Here is a 15,009-nt window from a genome sequence, read left to right on the forward strand (position 1 = left end):
TACAACGTAAGACCATAAACCACTGAGCTATGGAGAAGTGGAACTTTGTTTTCTGAATTGATGGCTTTTAATCCAACACTTCTGGGATGGAGATTGCAAGTTAGGAATTATTAAGAATGCCAAATCATCCAACATCCTGGCATTACTAACTCTCTTGCCACTTTTGAATACAATCAAATCAACAAAGAAATGCTTTATAATTCAGTAAAAAACTTTTTTTATTAATAGTAGAGACGGTTACTCCATCAAAAGCAGGATAAACTCTTATATATATATATATATATATATATATATATATATATATATATATATATATATATATATCCTTGATTTTGAAAAAAGAAAAAAAAACACTAAATAAGCAGGTGTCAATTCTGTATAGCTGGTTCACAGAAGGGTCATAAATACAGTATCATAAATGAAACTGAGATATTTAAGTGCAGTACCTCAGTTTCACCCAAATATTCTGCACTTTCAGAGTACAATAATTGCATTAATCAGACATTAGTTAAATACAGCTAATGCTGATTGTTTTTACAGGCAATTAAATACATGGGTATACATGGTGAGTCAAATGTTGAAAGTCACTCTTTTACTTCCAAAAAAAAAAATATATATATATATGGGGGCCATGTTCCTAATAAAGCCTAAAAAAAGATAGATCCCCTATCAGATATGTCCTTTTCCCTTTCCTTTCATTTTCCATATAAAAAGATGTCCTGTGACTTTTGGCTTGCCCTGCATGAGTTTTACATATCTTACTGTGGATTTCAAATATATCAATTTAAAGGAAAAAGAAAACTTAAACTTTCAATTGAAATCAATGTGATTTGGAGCATTTGCATTGATCAATTTATTAGAAAAACCATCATTATACATTGTGAAGACAACTGCCACATTCACATTATGCAAATAAGTAGAAAGGATACAAATGGAGATAAAATATAATGAACCTTGTTTATTTTGCAAAGGAAAACAAACCAGCAAGGCCAGAAGTTCAAATGTGATCTCAGGTTGACTCCAAAACTGCTCTGAACCTCTTCACACCATTAAAGCTTCTTGGCCAGCTCGGCACTCTTAATGAAGATCTTGCAGAGCACGTGCAGCAACGTGATCACAGCCTGAGAGGCACTGATTACTGATCTAACAAACACACACACACACAGTTAATGTTCAAATGCTCTTTTGATTGTCAACAGATACCAAGTTCAAGTTTAGCTTCACCTCACACTAAACTCACAGCAGCCTTACAGGAACACGGCTAAAGGTCAAGCGGGTCAGAGTTGTAATTATACAAAGCAGTTCCTGATAAGCTTCGACACCCAAAGACTTTTACCGTCCAAACAGACCTGATTCAAACAACTTCCCTCGACTTAAGACTTGTTTTTATCAGCGTTTCCTTATTAGCTAACAGATACTGTATCACTGTTTGGCCACTGCTTGTCTTCTTTTAGTGAGGCTATTTTAGAGATTAATCCACATTCACACCTAATAACAAACAGTCGTACCTCTGAACTTCTCAGAAAGCGCCCTGAGCACATTTCATAGGCCACAGGTTTAAAACGGCAGAGTTAAAATTAAGTGTAAACAAACAGTAAACAGTCCTTTATTGCCATACACACTAAAGGTAACAATATTCAGCACCATAAACTTGTAGAGTGGCTGTTCATTTACACTTGTATAAAACTAGAACAGTAGCGTCAATATAAATATAAACAAATACAGTAACTTTTGTTTACTTATATGATAAAAAATAGATGCCAACAGTAAATACTGTACTTTTTTAAGCAGGGCTGTAAAAACTCTGCAGCAAAAGGAAAACAACTTCTTAACTTTTAATTGAAGTCAATGTAAACAGATTTTATTTAAAATTATTTTGAAGCATTTCTATTAATCATTTCATCATGAAATTCGAACAATATTTCGATTATTACGCTCAGTTTCATCTTTTGTCAAACTGTGAAAAAAACGTGGCAAAAACAGAACATTTTCTCTGTAAATTACCTCAGGGTTTTATTTATTTATTCATATTTTATTTCAACCAGCAACTTTACATATTCTATATTCTTCGTTCTGTAGTTTATATTTTTTTGTAGTCTTACTGTATTTAACTTTATTTCTAGTTCTTAGTACTGTATCTGTACTTTACAATGTTGACTTAGTATAATTACATTTAATCTATTTTTATCTTCTTTAGGAATAAGAATATGCATAATTACAATGACATATATAATTGTAAAATTTTAACCAGTTGTTTTACATATTAACAATATTATTATTCTATAATGTATAATTTAGTAGTCTTGCCTGATTTTCTTTAAACTTTTATTGCTTTATCTGTATCTATAGACTTATTGGGCTATATAACAAAATTTCTCGTTACTATAGCATATCATGTTTACATATTCATACTTAAAAAGCCATCTATATTCTACATTTATTATTCTATTTTTCTTTTGTCCCTTCTTACCTTCTTCTTCTTTTCTAATTTTATTGCTATCTATAGATCCTCTGTCTGTCTGTCTTTCTGTCTGTCTGTAGCAACTCTAAATGTACAGTACGTCCACACATAGACTCCAGCATCTTCTTAAAGCATGTCAGTCAGTCAACACAGCATCCAGTCACTGGTCAGCCTGTCTGTGCTGTTTTAGGTCTGTCAGTGCTGCTGGTTGTTATTCCTACAGTGCTTAGCGCTTATAATGGCTGACGAGCAGACAAGCCTTCTAGCTCTGTTTGTTGTTGTCGGTGGTGCTTTAATTAGCGAGGGACACAATGCCTGAGTAAGCACGGATATAAACACTGTCATGCATGCACAGTCTCACACACACACACACACAGTACATACATACTAGTCACACACAGTCACACCAGCTACTGTCTGCATGCATAGCCAAAAGTAGGGTTAGCTATGCACAGCGATTTAAACCATGGGAACCAGCTTTATAAGTTAAAGCTGGATAATTTAATGCTATTGGTGAACTGAATGGGTACCTGAGAGAATTCCCAAAATTTTGATGTATTAGAGAGAGCTCATTATCCAATAAAACCCTTTATTATAAGGTCTAATTGCAGCCAAATCACTATGAACAAGATGTTCATAGTCAGTTCTGGGGCTATTATTCTTTGTAGAGAAGGAAGTAACATTTACATTTCTCATAGCTATTTATTTAGTGCCTTTTTTGCAGAACTACTGAATTTCAACATTTCCAAAAAAAACTCTGATATATACGTCATATAATGAGCACAGTCAACCGGACCAGGAATTAAACCTCAGTATTCCTCATAGTGTGGTAGCTAGCTGCTGATTCACCCTGTATAAGTTGCATATATATTTTATTTTGGATTTCCAGTAGATCAGTATATTACCGGAGATGGAAAAAACGTTTAACTTTAAAGTGAAATCAATGTGAATAGAATTCTGCATCTGTGAATATCAGTAGATACTCTATAAATATTTTTATTTGATTTGATTGCTATATTTTTAGAACTATTATTCATTGTCAGCATTTCCAAAATATGCACAATTATACTGATTTATATTTCATATTTTGAGCAGAGTCGCCCAGAGCAGGAATTAAACCAGTTTCCCCACATGTTGTAACTTTTAACTTTAAACTGAAATAAATGTGAATAAAATTCTGCACCTGTGAATATCAGTAGATACTGTATAAATATTATATTTCTATATAATTTTTCCAGAACTACTACTGATTGTCTGCATCTCCAAAATATAAAATATGACTTAAAATAAATGTGAATAAAATTCTGCATCTGTGAATATAATTATTATATTATGTTTGTATTTATATTTTTTATTACTTTTTTTATTTGCAGAACTACTACTGTCTTTAAGCAATTTACGTAAAATTACACTGATTTACCTGGATATCATATTATGTCAGACAGAGCAGGAATTGAACTCCAGTATCAGACATGGTGTGGTTGCTAGCTAATCTGGTTAACTAGCTGACTGGCAGGTCCAACCAGTAACGTTACAATACATATTTCAGTTACACTACCAGGCGTTATAATGAGTTGTGTACCACACAACAAACAAACAAGGCCGTAAAGCAGATAGACAACAGCAGCAGCAGCTGCCTTCTCCACCCTCTCCATCCTCGTGCTGCTGTTATCTGTACACAGACAGCTAATAACTCTCTCTGCCTCCGCGCCGCAGCATCCAGCCCGGCTCAGCTGTGAGGGAGGCGGCCGCTTAACATCCAGCGAGCTCGGCTTACTGACTGACAACCGCATCACAGCAGCGCGGCCGGCCGCCCTCCCTGCGCTCACACTCATCTGTGTTTACCTGGCGCCGGCGCTGGCGGGGTTCACCCCCTCTCCAGCCGCAGCAGCAGTTTCCCGGACTGGCGGAGTGAGGGATCTTCCTCAGCCCGCTGCTGTAACTACAACACGCGGCGCGGTGACAGCAGCCTCGCCCGGCCCGCCCTGACTGTGGTAACGGCCCTACAGAGCCGGAGAAAAGCACGGCGGCGGCAGCTGCTGCTCACCCCGCCGTCAGTCCTCCCGTCTCTCGCTCTCGCGCTCCGCCGAGCTCAGAGCTCCTCGCGCCGCCGCCGCCGCTCGGTGTTGACTTTCAGGCGAGTCACTGACGTAACACGCCGCCGTCACTCCCCGCGCGGGACCCCGGCCAGACCGAGTTCTCGCGAGACTCGGAGAGCGGGATGAGGAGAAGGACGGGAGGATGGCTCTTCTGCTTGACGCTCGCATTAACAGCACCTGAGCGTTATTCTCTCTCTCTGTACTGTCTGAATACACAACAACGCTCTCATTAAATTATATACCTCCATTACTCAGGTAGAAAGAAGTATAGATACTAGGGTTTATAAATACCTCTATAGAAGCTGAATATCAACTCAGGCAACAGTGTAAAAGTACTGCTTTTTAAACTACTTAAAGTATAAAAGTAAAAGTAATAAAAGAGGGAACCCCCCTCTCCCCAAAAGTAATAATGACTAAAAGACTAAAATGTTAATGTTAAAAAAATTGGGATGTCAATAGCTGCCTGTTTTAGCTGCATATAAGCCCATAAATTAATGCATTTTAGTACAATTTTAGCAAATATATTAAAGAGGCATGACGTGTGCAGGTGCGATGGATTGCATGTTAACCAAGAGGGTATCAGAATGATATATGTTTATACTTCTTATCCAACCACAATCAAATTCACTTTATCTGGATGGAGAGATTTATCTGGATAGAGTTTTTTTTGGACCAATAAAAGCCCCAATTAAAACAAACTGAAATGAAATAGGAGTAACAACGACTATTTTAAAAAGGCATGGAGTATAATGCTCAGATAATTAAATGAAAATGTAGAGGTAAATGAAGAAGTAAAAGTATTTGTACTTTGTTGACACCTCTGATACAACCAGTCAGAACAGAAATTACAGTTTCATTATTTCTTTAATTACTGAGTAATTATTGCCATTATATGGATTAGAACATTATTTAAATACCAGTAGGTCTATTCACTATATACCAACTCTACCTCTTCACAACACAACTGATGCTCTGAAACACATTAGGAGGCAATAAATTCAACTAATTAACTCTTGATAAGTTTAGAACAGCTGTTAACTGAATGCTTTTCCAGGTGACTCATAAAGCTGACTGAGAAAATCCAGCCATTTTTTACACTTTAAAATGCACCTCTAAAATAAACTCATTGACTAAGACTTGTAAATATTCTAGACAGCCTATATGGCTAAATAATTAACTTTGCTTACACTACTGTGTCTTACAAGTAAACAACATAAAAATATATATTTTAATTAAATGATGCCACCAGTTATCAGTGTAATATCTAATGCAGACTCCAGCACCTAATCCTTTGTACTAGAAACATTACATTGTCTCTGTCAAATTAAATGAAAATTATTGTTTACAGTTTTTTTAAATCGAAGGTTTTTGTAAAAAAAAAACTCAAATTTGCATGTTAAATACATTTACATATTAAAAACAGTAAGAAATCCCAGACAATTTATGAAGTTTGGAAATTCAACCTGTACACTCCAAATCTATATTTTAGATTTAAAAAAAAGTACCTGTTCAGGGAAAAGAGGACGTATGGTCACCTTAATAGTAGCCTATGATGTTCTGATTTCACAGTCTATAGTATAGACTAATTGACTGCGTGTAGTCCTATTTTCTGTAGACTGCTGGTGTGACGGCTCTCCACACACGAGATAACGTACTCTACATACAGCATGCTAGCCAATTAGCAGCATGTAGGCTAAGTAACACATGCTTTTTACAGATCTCATTAAATCCACTTAGATATGCTTAAGTGATTTAGAGTGCCTCTTCTACTGCCATGTCCTGCATGCCCACTCTTACAATCCCTCATCCATTCATCAGCATTGTAGTCTAATTTCATTAGAGCAAGGCTTCAAAATACTAGTCCTTCAAAATTCAGTACATAATTTGTTTAATAGATTGACGTCAAGTTTTTATTGCTGTTTAAAAAAAAACTAAAATAAATGCTTGACCTCATGTAGCTAAATCTGCATGTTTAAATCTGCATTCTTAATTGAAAGAGGTTATCAGTCTAAATAGTATAATCTAGTTCTTTAATCAAGTTGCACTGAAGATGAAAGTAATCTTTGTTTTCTTGTTACACATTTTTTTGATGCACTTCAAAGCTTGGAATCATTCCAACTGACATACCTTCTCTTTTCTAGAACACTTTATAATTGGCCAGGAGCTTAACTGTCTGATCGCAGTGCAGTGCAGTTTGTAGCAGTTCTGCAGGGCTGTAAGGGTTATGATGGATAAAGCAGATTGTTTTTGTCCATAATGTATTTCCTGTCAGCTCATCTGCTGGGAAAAGTGCTCCCGATATTAGAGTGTTCAGAGGAGGAACTGCAGGAGATAAATGGAGACAGGCTGCAGTGTCCCAGGCTGCTGTCAGAGAGCAGGCTGTAATTTTCAAATCAGATTTAGATTTCATCTTTGTCAGATCAAATTTGTATGTTTAGACAAGCTATTTGCATGTGAGCTTTCCTGTGGCAGCATTGGTTGCTCTGTTACTTTGTATAGTTTTCCCTAAATAGAAATCTCAGTTTTCTTTTGTTTAGACTGGTATTGGTGCAAATTGCAAAGCAACTATGCTTTTATTTAATTTGTCTTCTTATTAATATTTTTCTGCCACATAACTTGTTCCACAGTTTTTGGTACTCCAGATCGTTTGTTCTGATTGCATGATCCAGGCTTGTATACAGATTTCTGACTGGTCTGAAAGTTTTTATATGAACTTCTATAAAATCCAAATAGACAATTAATGCCATTTTAGAAATACTATGTAAAGCAGGGGTCGCCAATTGAGTTTGGCTGCGGGCCAGATATTTTCCAAGCTATTATGTGGTGGCCACAAAAAAATCTGTTTTGTAAAATGAAGTGTAATGGGATGAAGTGCTTCAGACTAGTAGCTCTCCAGCCCAGAGGGTGGTTGAACCCACTTGCAGAACAATTGATCTCAAAGCAGGTAAACCCAAAAAGAAGGGAAAAAATAAATAAATAAACACACCGCTCTTCATGTGGGATCAAATTTAGTTTTTGCCCCCCCCCCAAGCACAATACAAGCAAGGAGTTTGTTTTTTCTCTAAAATAAATCTGAACCAATCACGAAAGCGCATTTTGCTGTACATCGTAAAGATATTTCCTTGCTTATTTCTGATTGGATCTTTGAGTCATATAAACGCTGCAGACTGTTTCAGTACAACAGGTCCTATCAGCGTGAACATGAAAGACAGAGATATAAAAGGGCAAATTAAACACTGGTTGCTCAGTGTTACTTGCTTGTAACACTTTTGTTGCTTAACTTGTAGTACTAGCAGATAGCTGTTATTTTGTTATTTTCATTTAATACATATACACTGTAGGAAACTCCATAATGCATTATTTTCTGTTGAAGACACATGCAACATTTTTATTTCTTTATATTTAATACATCAATTTAGCCAGTATCGTTAGCTCTATCAACATGCCCACCAATTATGTTGTACTGCCCCCCAAGCAAAGCTGTCCAGAACTGGGGCTGTTTCAAATAATTATTACTTTTATTAGTATCTTAAGAGCATTTGTGTATCGTCATGTTTGGGCTGTGTTAATTAATTGCCCAGTAGTACAGATTTTAAGCCTTAAAGTATGTTTTTCACCACATATGCTTTTGTGTTTTCTTTTTTAAAGAGGCACTAAACCCTAAACCGTATTTTTTTTTTCATTAATAGCTGAAATATGTTCCATTAAAAAATGCTTTTATTGCAGTCATTTCTGCCTCTGCAGCACCCTCACAGGTTCAACTGCGCTATAGATGAAGATGACGTAAATATGTAAATCAGTGAATCATTAATACTGTTCCCTTTGTAGCGTCTAACCATCTGCCTCTCAACACTATCAGAGACACACTGCTCAGCCCAATCAGATCTCTCTTCTGCCCCACCCTTAACCCATACATCACCCAATGCCCCTCCCAAACTACCTCTCCCATTTTTTATTTTTTTTTGCATTTTTCAAATTTAAGCTAAAGTTGGAGCAAGCTAGTTACCCTTTAAAGGCCACAGAAAGCCTCTTCACTCTGCAGATTGTAGGCCTGTGGCTTGCATGGCAGAGCATATTGAACACAGCTGCTCTGAAGCTTGGCATGTATGTCCAGGTATCACCTGAGGACCACTGAATTGTGAAATTCCTACTGGGCTTTGCATACTGGGCTGTTTGGGACAGGGCTCTGCTAGCCGGCTGTCCCGGGTTTAGGTCTCGGCTCATCCCCGGCCCCGGCCTCGGGCTCCAGATGGCAGAGGGAGGTGCAGCGGCGGTAAGGAAGTGGCCTTCGCTGTGACACAGGTGGGGAAAGGCCTGAATGCACCCACAGGACAGCAGGCCTGACCCCCTTGGCATACCTCCCAACCCCTCTGTCATCTGTCCACGAGTTCAGGGGGAAGCTGTACCTGCCCCATCTCACAGGGGCAGTGGCATATAGGTGCTGAGATTACCATAAGGGAACATGTTTACATGTGTCTGGGTCTCAACATGAACACGTGTTTGTGTACACACACAAACACACACACACACACACACACACACACACGCAAATGTGTTCATAGACGCTGACCTGAAAGCAATAGTTTGTACAGAAATCACATTTACACAACTGTAATTGATCAACCATAAGATATTTATAGTGTCTTTTAGTGTTTCCATCTTTGGTTTTGTACTGAGGCTTTAAGTCTATTAAGAAAATGGAAGAAAATTCTAGCTGATTTTAACAGATAAAGAGAAAATTTATTTGTTTGAAGTGGTTACATGATTAAACAGACTTTGTTTTACGGTTTATCAAACTGTATATTATTTGAATCATGGCTTGTTCGTAATGTCTCAGATTGTATTTAAAGTATATCTTGTAGGTGTTGTAGCATAGTGGATAACACCGCTGCCCTACACACCAGGCAGTTTGGGCTAGATTATTAACACTGCAGTATTTAAGGCTTCACAGGACCTTCTGTCAGATGCTGTATATAAACTTTGCTATTGTCACACTTTAGCCCTTGTATGTCTTGTTTTCTTCCTATCTTTGTTCTTCCTGTTCCTGTCCTGCTTTTCTGCTGTTTCTGTCTTTTCCCCAGCCTGTTTTGTTGTCTTTATCATGTGCTCTTTAAGCACATGACCCTGTATTGTTGCTGTCTTGTCTCCACCAAATAAATAGATAATTACACATATAAATATATTTAATATAATTAATAAAATAATTTACATATATAAAGAATAGAATGGAAATAAAGAACAAATCACTTTGCAAATTGCTACAATAAGGGACGCAACATTTCATTGCCAAATAAAGGATGTTCTGTATTTTACAGGACGGGTGGCAAACCTATTTGTCTTACCTGTACTCATTTTTAATCACACCCCCTCATTATTTTCTCCAGGTGTTGCCATTTTCACAGTGTCTATGTAACGTCCCTTTTGTTTCAGTATTCTTTGTCTGCTCTTTTGTGTGCTTTGTGGTTTCAGGTCTGTTCATTTGTTTTCTGCTTGCCTGTTCACAGATGTTATGTTTCTTGTTTACTTAGTTGTGTAAATTCAGTCTAGTTTTCATAGTTTTGTTATCTTTAGTCTTGTCTTTGTAATATAGTTATCCTAGTCTTGTTTATTTGGTTTGCATTATCCTATCAGTGTTTGATTTCTGTTTTGTGTTTCTGTGCACTCTTGTTTTGTATAATAAATATCTTTACCTGCACAAACATCAGTGAATTGCTTCTTCTCATAACATTTGCTCAAATTGTTCCCTTGTTCTTTAAGTGAGAGCTGATGATGCGTGATTCAGTGAAGAATCAAATTCTTTGTTTTCGCTGAAAGTCACACTGTAGTACTCTAGTCTGATCTCAGTCTTACGACCATAAACGAGCGACCTCAGGATTTTCTAGGAGAGGTGAACTTAAAAACGTTTGTCAAGACCACCCAAGTCCTATGGTTCTTTTTGTCTGAGGTATCTTAAATGAGAATCTGAACTTTTGTTCTCTATATTATTTAATGTTATATTTTACAAAAATATATGGAGAAATATATTTATTAATAAATCTAATGTAAAATGGATTATATTTGATGTGCAGTAAAATACAAACTAATTTATTTACATTTTTCCATTTTCTTATATAATAAAAAAATCATAAATCTGTTCTTGGCTAGGCCATGACTCATGAATTCAGCTACTAAAAGTCTTCACTCTTGACTCAGCATCAACCTGCACTAGTCTTGGTCTTGACTCGAACTTGAACTGTCTTGAACACTACTAAAAAGCCTCACCACAATTTAAACACATACATAATTTTTAATTGTCAAGCTTTTACATGAATAAAGACCAATACATTTTTAAATAATAATAAAAGTGCATTACTGTATCAATCATTTAAACATGATTATCTTGTTATAGTTAAAATGAACTCTCTGTCTATAAATTAAAAGCCAACTTATTGTGCATTATTGTGTAATTAATGCATTGTTTATGATTTAACTGTTCAGTTAAATCATACTAATAACCCTGTAAAAATAAATGTGACCATGACTGTAATTTTACAGGAATTTGTTACAGTGTATAAAATAGCCTAGACAGAGATCTTTTTGTTTTGTTGTGGGGAAGTGTTCTGGATTATTGATCACATAATTGTGGGTTCAGTGCTCAGGTTTACTAAGCTGCCACAGTTGGGCCCTTGAGCATGACTCTTGATTCTCTGTGTTCCTGGAGACCCTGTGTTCAGACCCCACACGTCGTCCGGCTCCACAGTTCTGTCTGTGCATGCACAAGGCTTAGAGCAAAAGTTTTGACACCTCATGAATTAGCACTACAATCACATTTACAGTTTCTTTGTTCTGAGTTTGAGTTTTTTGAGTAAAAAAACTTAAATGCTTACTTAAATAAATATTTCCATTACTTGAAACAATTAATTTAGCACAGAGTTATTTATTGCAGTTCTTAGCCAGCATAAAGTGTCACTTAGCAGGAAAAAATGGTATCTTGTTTTTATTGTCTACAACACCATGGCAAAGCAGTCAACCATTATATAAAATAAACTTGAAAACCCAAAAGAATCTAGCCCTCACTTGTAGATTTCTCTGATTTAATGTATTTGTTAACTTAAAACACAAGGAAAAAACATGTGAGGACATTGTCTCTGCTTATTGGTGAGACCTGTCTGGGACCGGAGCAAGAATACAATACAGGAAGAAGGTTTTGTGTTCCGGACCAGCATGTAATTGAGTCTAGTTTAGTATGAAGCAGAGAACAGCAGAGATGGCTTACGTTAATAGCTGCAGTAATTATCTGGGTAATAAATCAGATAAAACTGCACCTGAACAGCTCAGACATGAGGAGTATATTGAATATTGTTGGCTCGGATTGAGACCTTTTCTGTGAACTTAAGTGAAACCTATATGTTTGTCCAATGTTTAGATACTTTTATCCAACCATTCTAAAAAGGTTTTGACACATTGTTGCTTACCTCCACACTCACACATTCTTTCCAACATCCCAGTACAATTCAAATACCTGGAATTACTTTTCATTTCCCTGTGCTCTTTTTTAACTGCTTCCAATTATAGGTCAGCACATACTTTAAACTATATATTTTTCAGATTATTTTCTCCGCCCTCTGTCACTCTGGGGCCGCGTTAGCCACTTGAATGCGGCTAAGTGAACCAGAACGGGCAGCTCTGGCCTTATGTTTCCCCATCTGAAAAACGAAAGCTGTCCTGCACACCTTTAACCGGAGCTGCAGCTGCTCCGCGTCCTCTCGAGCGGCCGCTCTGCCTACAGCTGTCCCTCTCTCTCTCCCTCTCTCCGCTCAGGACCACCGAGCGCCAGCCCAGCGCCCACTCACTCGGACACACATGAAAGGGGCTGAGGCGGACCTCCTGAGCTCCTGAGCTCTGTGTCGATCTGGAACGTTCCTGGGGTTCAGCTGGAACCGTGCCCTTCTGCCCGTCACAGGGGATGGGTGTGTGGAGAGGGCAGTTGTTAAGGTAGCCGTATGGTAAGGTATGACCATGGAGAGGACCTTGCCTTGGGAGAGGACACTCTGAGGGGGTGATGATGGGATATATATACTGTATGTGTGCTTAAAGTTGAGTTCTCCTTCCATGGTGATGATCACATTTTATCAATGTGATTGTAGGTCTTTGCTGTAAGGTTTAGCATTTATATTCAGTGAAGAAAAGAAACTGCACCTTGTTGACCAATCAAAACCATATTATACAGCTTTGGAAAAAAATAAGGCCACGTAATGTTTGTTTTTATTTTACCAAATTAAAAACCTCTGGAATATAAATCAAGAGGAAGCTGGATGATCAGAAGCCATCAAACCAAACTGAACTGCTTGACTTTTGCAGCAGGAGTGTCATAAAGTTATCCAAAAGCAGTGTGTAAGACTGGTGGAAGAGAACATGCCAAGATACATGAAAACTGTGATTAAAAACCAGGGCTATTCCACCAAAAATGTATAACTCTTAAAACTATGAATATGAACTTGTTTTCTTTGCATTATTTGAGGTCTGAAAGCTCTGCATCTTTTTATTATTTCAGCCATTTCTCATTTTCTGCAAATAAATGCTCTAAATGACAATATTTTTTATTTGAAATTTGTCAGGAATGTTGTCTGTAGTTTATAGAATAAAATGACAATGTTCATTTTACTCAAACATAAACCTATAAATAGCAAAATCAGAGAAACTGATTCAGTAACTGAAGTGCTCTCATATTTTTTGTAGAGCTGTTTGTACAGGGTGAGTCAAAAGTCACAGGACACCCTTTTATTTCAGAAGCGATATATGGTGGCTTTCAAGATCGTCCAGATATGTAGATCCTTTTTGTTTCTTTATAATTGTTGATTTTTATCTATATTTGTTTATGATTTATACTGAAGTCATGTAAACTATGAAATAGTGATATAGAACTATATATAGAATATGGAATATGGAAGTAAACAAAAAAGTGTTAAACAAAGCAGAATATGTTTTATATTAAAAGTACTTTAAAATAGACACCTCTTGCTTAGATGACAGTTTTGCACATCTTGGTTGGATTTTTTCAGGCAGCTTTATGAGGTAGACGCACCTGGAATTCAGGCTTTCAGTTAACAGCTGTGCTGAACTTGTCAAGAGTTAGTTATTTGAATTCTTTGCCTTGTAATGTGTTTGAGAGCATCAGTTGTAAAGTTGTAAAGAGGTAGAGCTGGTATACAGTGATTAGTCCTATTTGAATAATGTTCTAATACAAATTATGTCAAAAACTACTCAACTAAGTAAAGACAAAAAATGGTCAGTCAATCCAAACATACTAGAACTTTGAAAGTATCCTCAAGTGCAGCCGCAAAGACCATCAGAAACTTTATGATGAAACTGGCCCTCATCAGGCCCGCCCTAGCAAAGAAAGAACAAGAGATACCTCTGTTGCACAGGATACGTTCATCAGAGTTACCAGCCTCAGAAACCACAAGTTAACAGCTCCCCAGATAAGAGCACCTAAATGCTTGACTTTTAAGTAACTTCATGATTCCTTATGTGTTTCTTCATAGTCTCAATTACTTCAGTATTAATTTACAATGTAGGAAAAATAAAGTAAAACATTGAATAAGAAGGTGTGGCCAAACTTTTGACTGGTACTGTATAGGAGAATAGTGGCCTGATGCCGACATTTACAATATATAAATAATGACTATAGTTGGATGTTCATAAAATTACAACTGTAGCAAAAAATCTATAATAAATTTTAAAGGGGAATCTTTATTACATAGATCCTTTATTACATAGATGGGACACTTTGTCACTTTCATTTTTATGTTTTTAGTCAGTGTTGCCTAGCATGAGCTAAATAATTACCAATGTTCAACCAAATCTAAATGTTCACTATGTTTTACTAGTCTGAACTTAATCAGTGCATTGTATCTGCCAGGCAGGCCCCCATTATCACTTCTTTTAGCAGGGCAGGGGTTAGCTCCCCGCTACGTATGGAGCCGGAGCAGGGACAATTAGCTCCACCTTAAGCGTTAGCATCCTCCATATTCGACAAATCTATGATGTTTCACTTAGCTTTTGGCATTGTGCAGACTCGAATAGTGTCTGTACACCCAAAATAACAAAAACGCGGTGAAAAAATGAGACAAAGTGGAGTTATGTATCATAACTAAGTTTTGGGAGTTGATCCACGCCCTCACTCCTCCCACTTCCTTCCCTATTTAAACCGTCACTTCCTCTATACCTGCTCACTGAACAACCTCACACCCACCTCCTCCCCATCTTCCTCCTTCGTATATTTTATTATTTTTCCTCATGTTTCTCTTCATGAGAGGGGGGGCTTCGGCTTTACGCTTTACAGCGAAGCTGCCCCAAAATCCACCCCAAATACTCTGAGTTCGCTCCCCCTCTTTTCTTCTTCTCTGCCCAGTTAAGGGCGTGGGTCAATACTAGCAAATGCACAGAAAGGCAGAGTAAAAAAGTCTT

General features: G+C 37.1%; 1 protein-coding gene across 2 annotated transcripts in view; it reads right to left on the minus strand.

Moving 5' to 3' along the window:
- The window catches only part of akt3a (v-akt murine thymoma viral oncogene homolog 3a), a 179,187-nt gene extending 174,581 nt beyond the window's left edge, over positions 1–4,606 (minus strand). The window contains exon 1 of one of the 2 annotated variants that reach the window (XM_007234678.4): positions 4,307–4,606. The gene's annotated coding sequence lies outside the window, so the exon portion shown is untranslated. The remainder of the gene's footprint in view (positions 1–4,306) is intronic. The other variant, XM_049481156.1, reaches the window with a different exon arrangement.
- Positions 4,607–15,009: the final 10,403 nt, after the last annotated feature.

Source organism: Astyanax mexicanus, chromosome 7 (assembly GCF_023375975.1).
Source record: "Astyanax mexicanus isolate ESR-SI-001 chromosome 7, AstMex3_surface, whole genome shotgun sequence".
NCBI lineage: Eukaryota > Metazoa > Chordata > Actinopteri > Characiformes > Acestrorhamphidae > Astyanax > Astyanax mexicanus.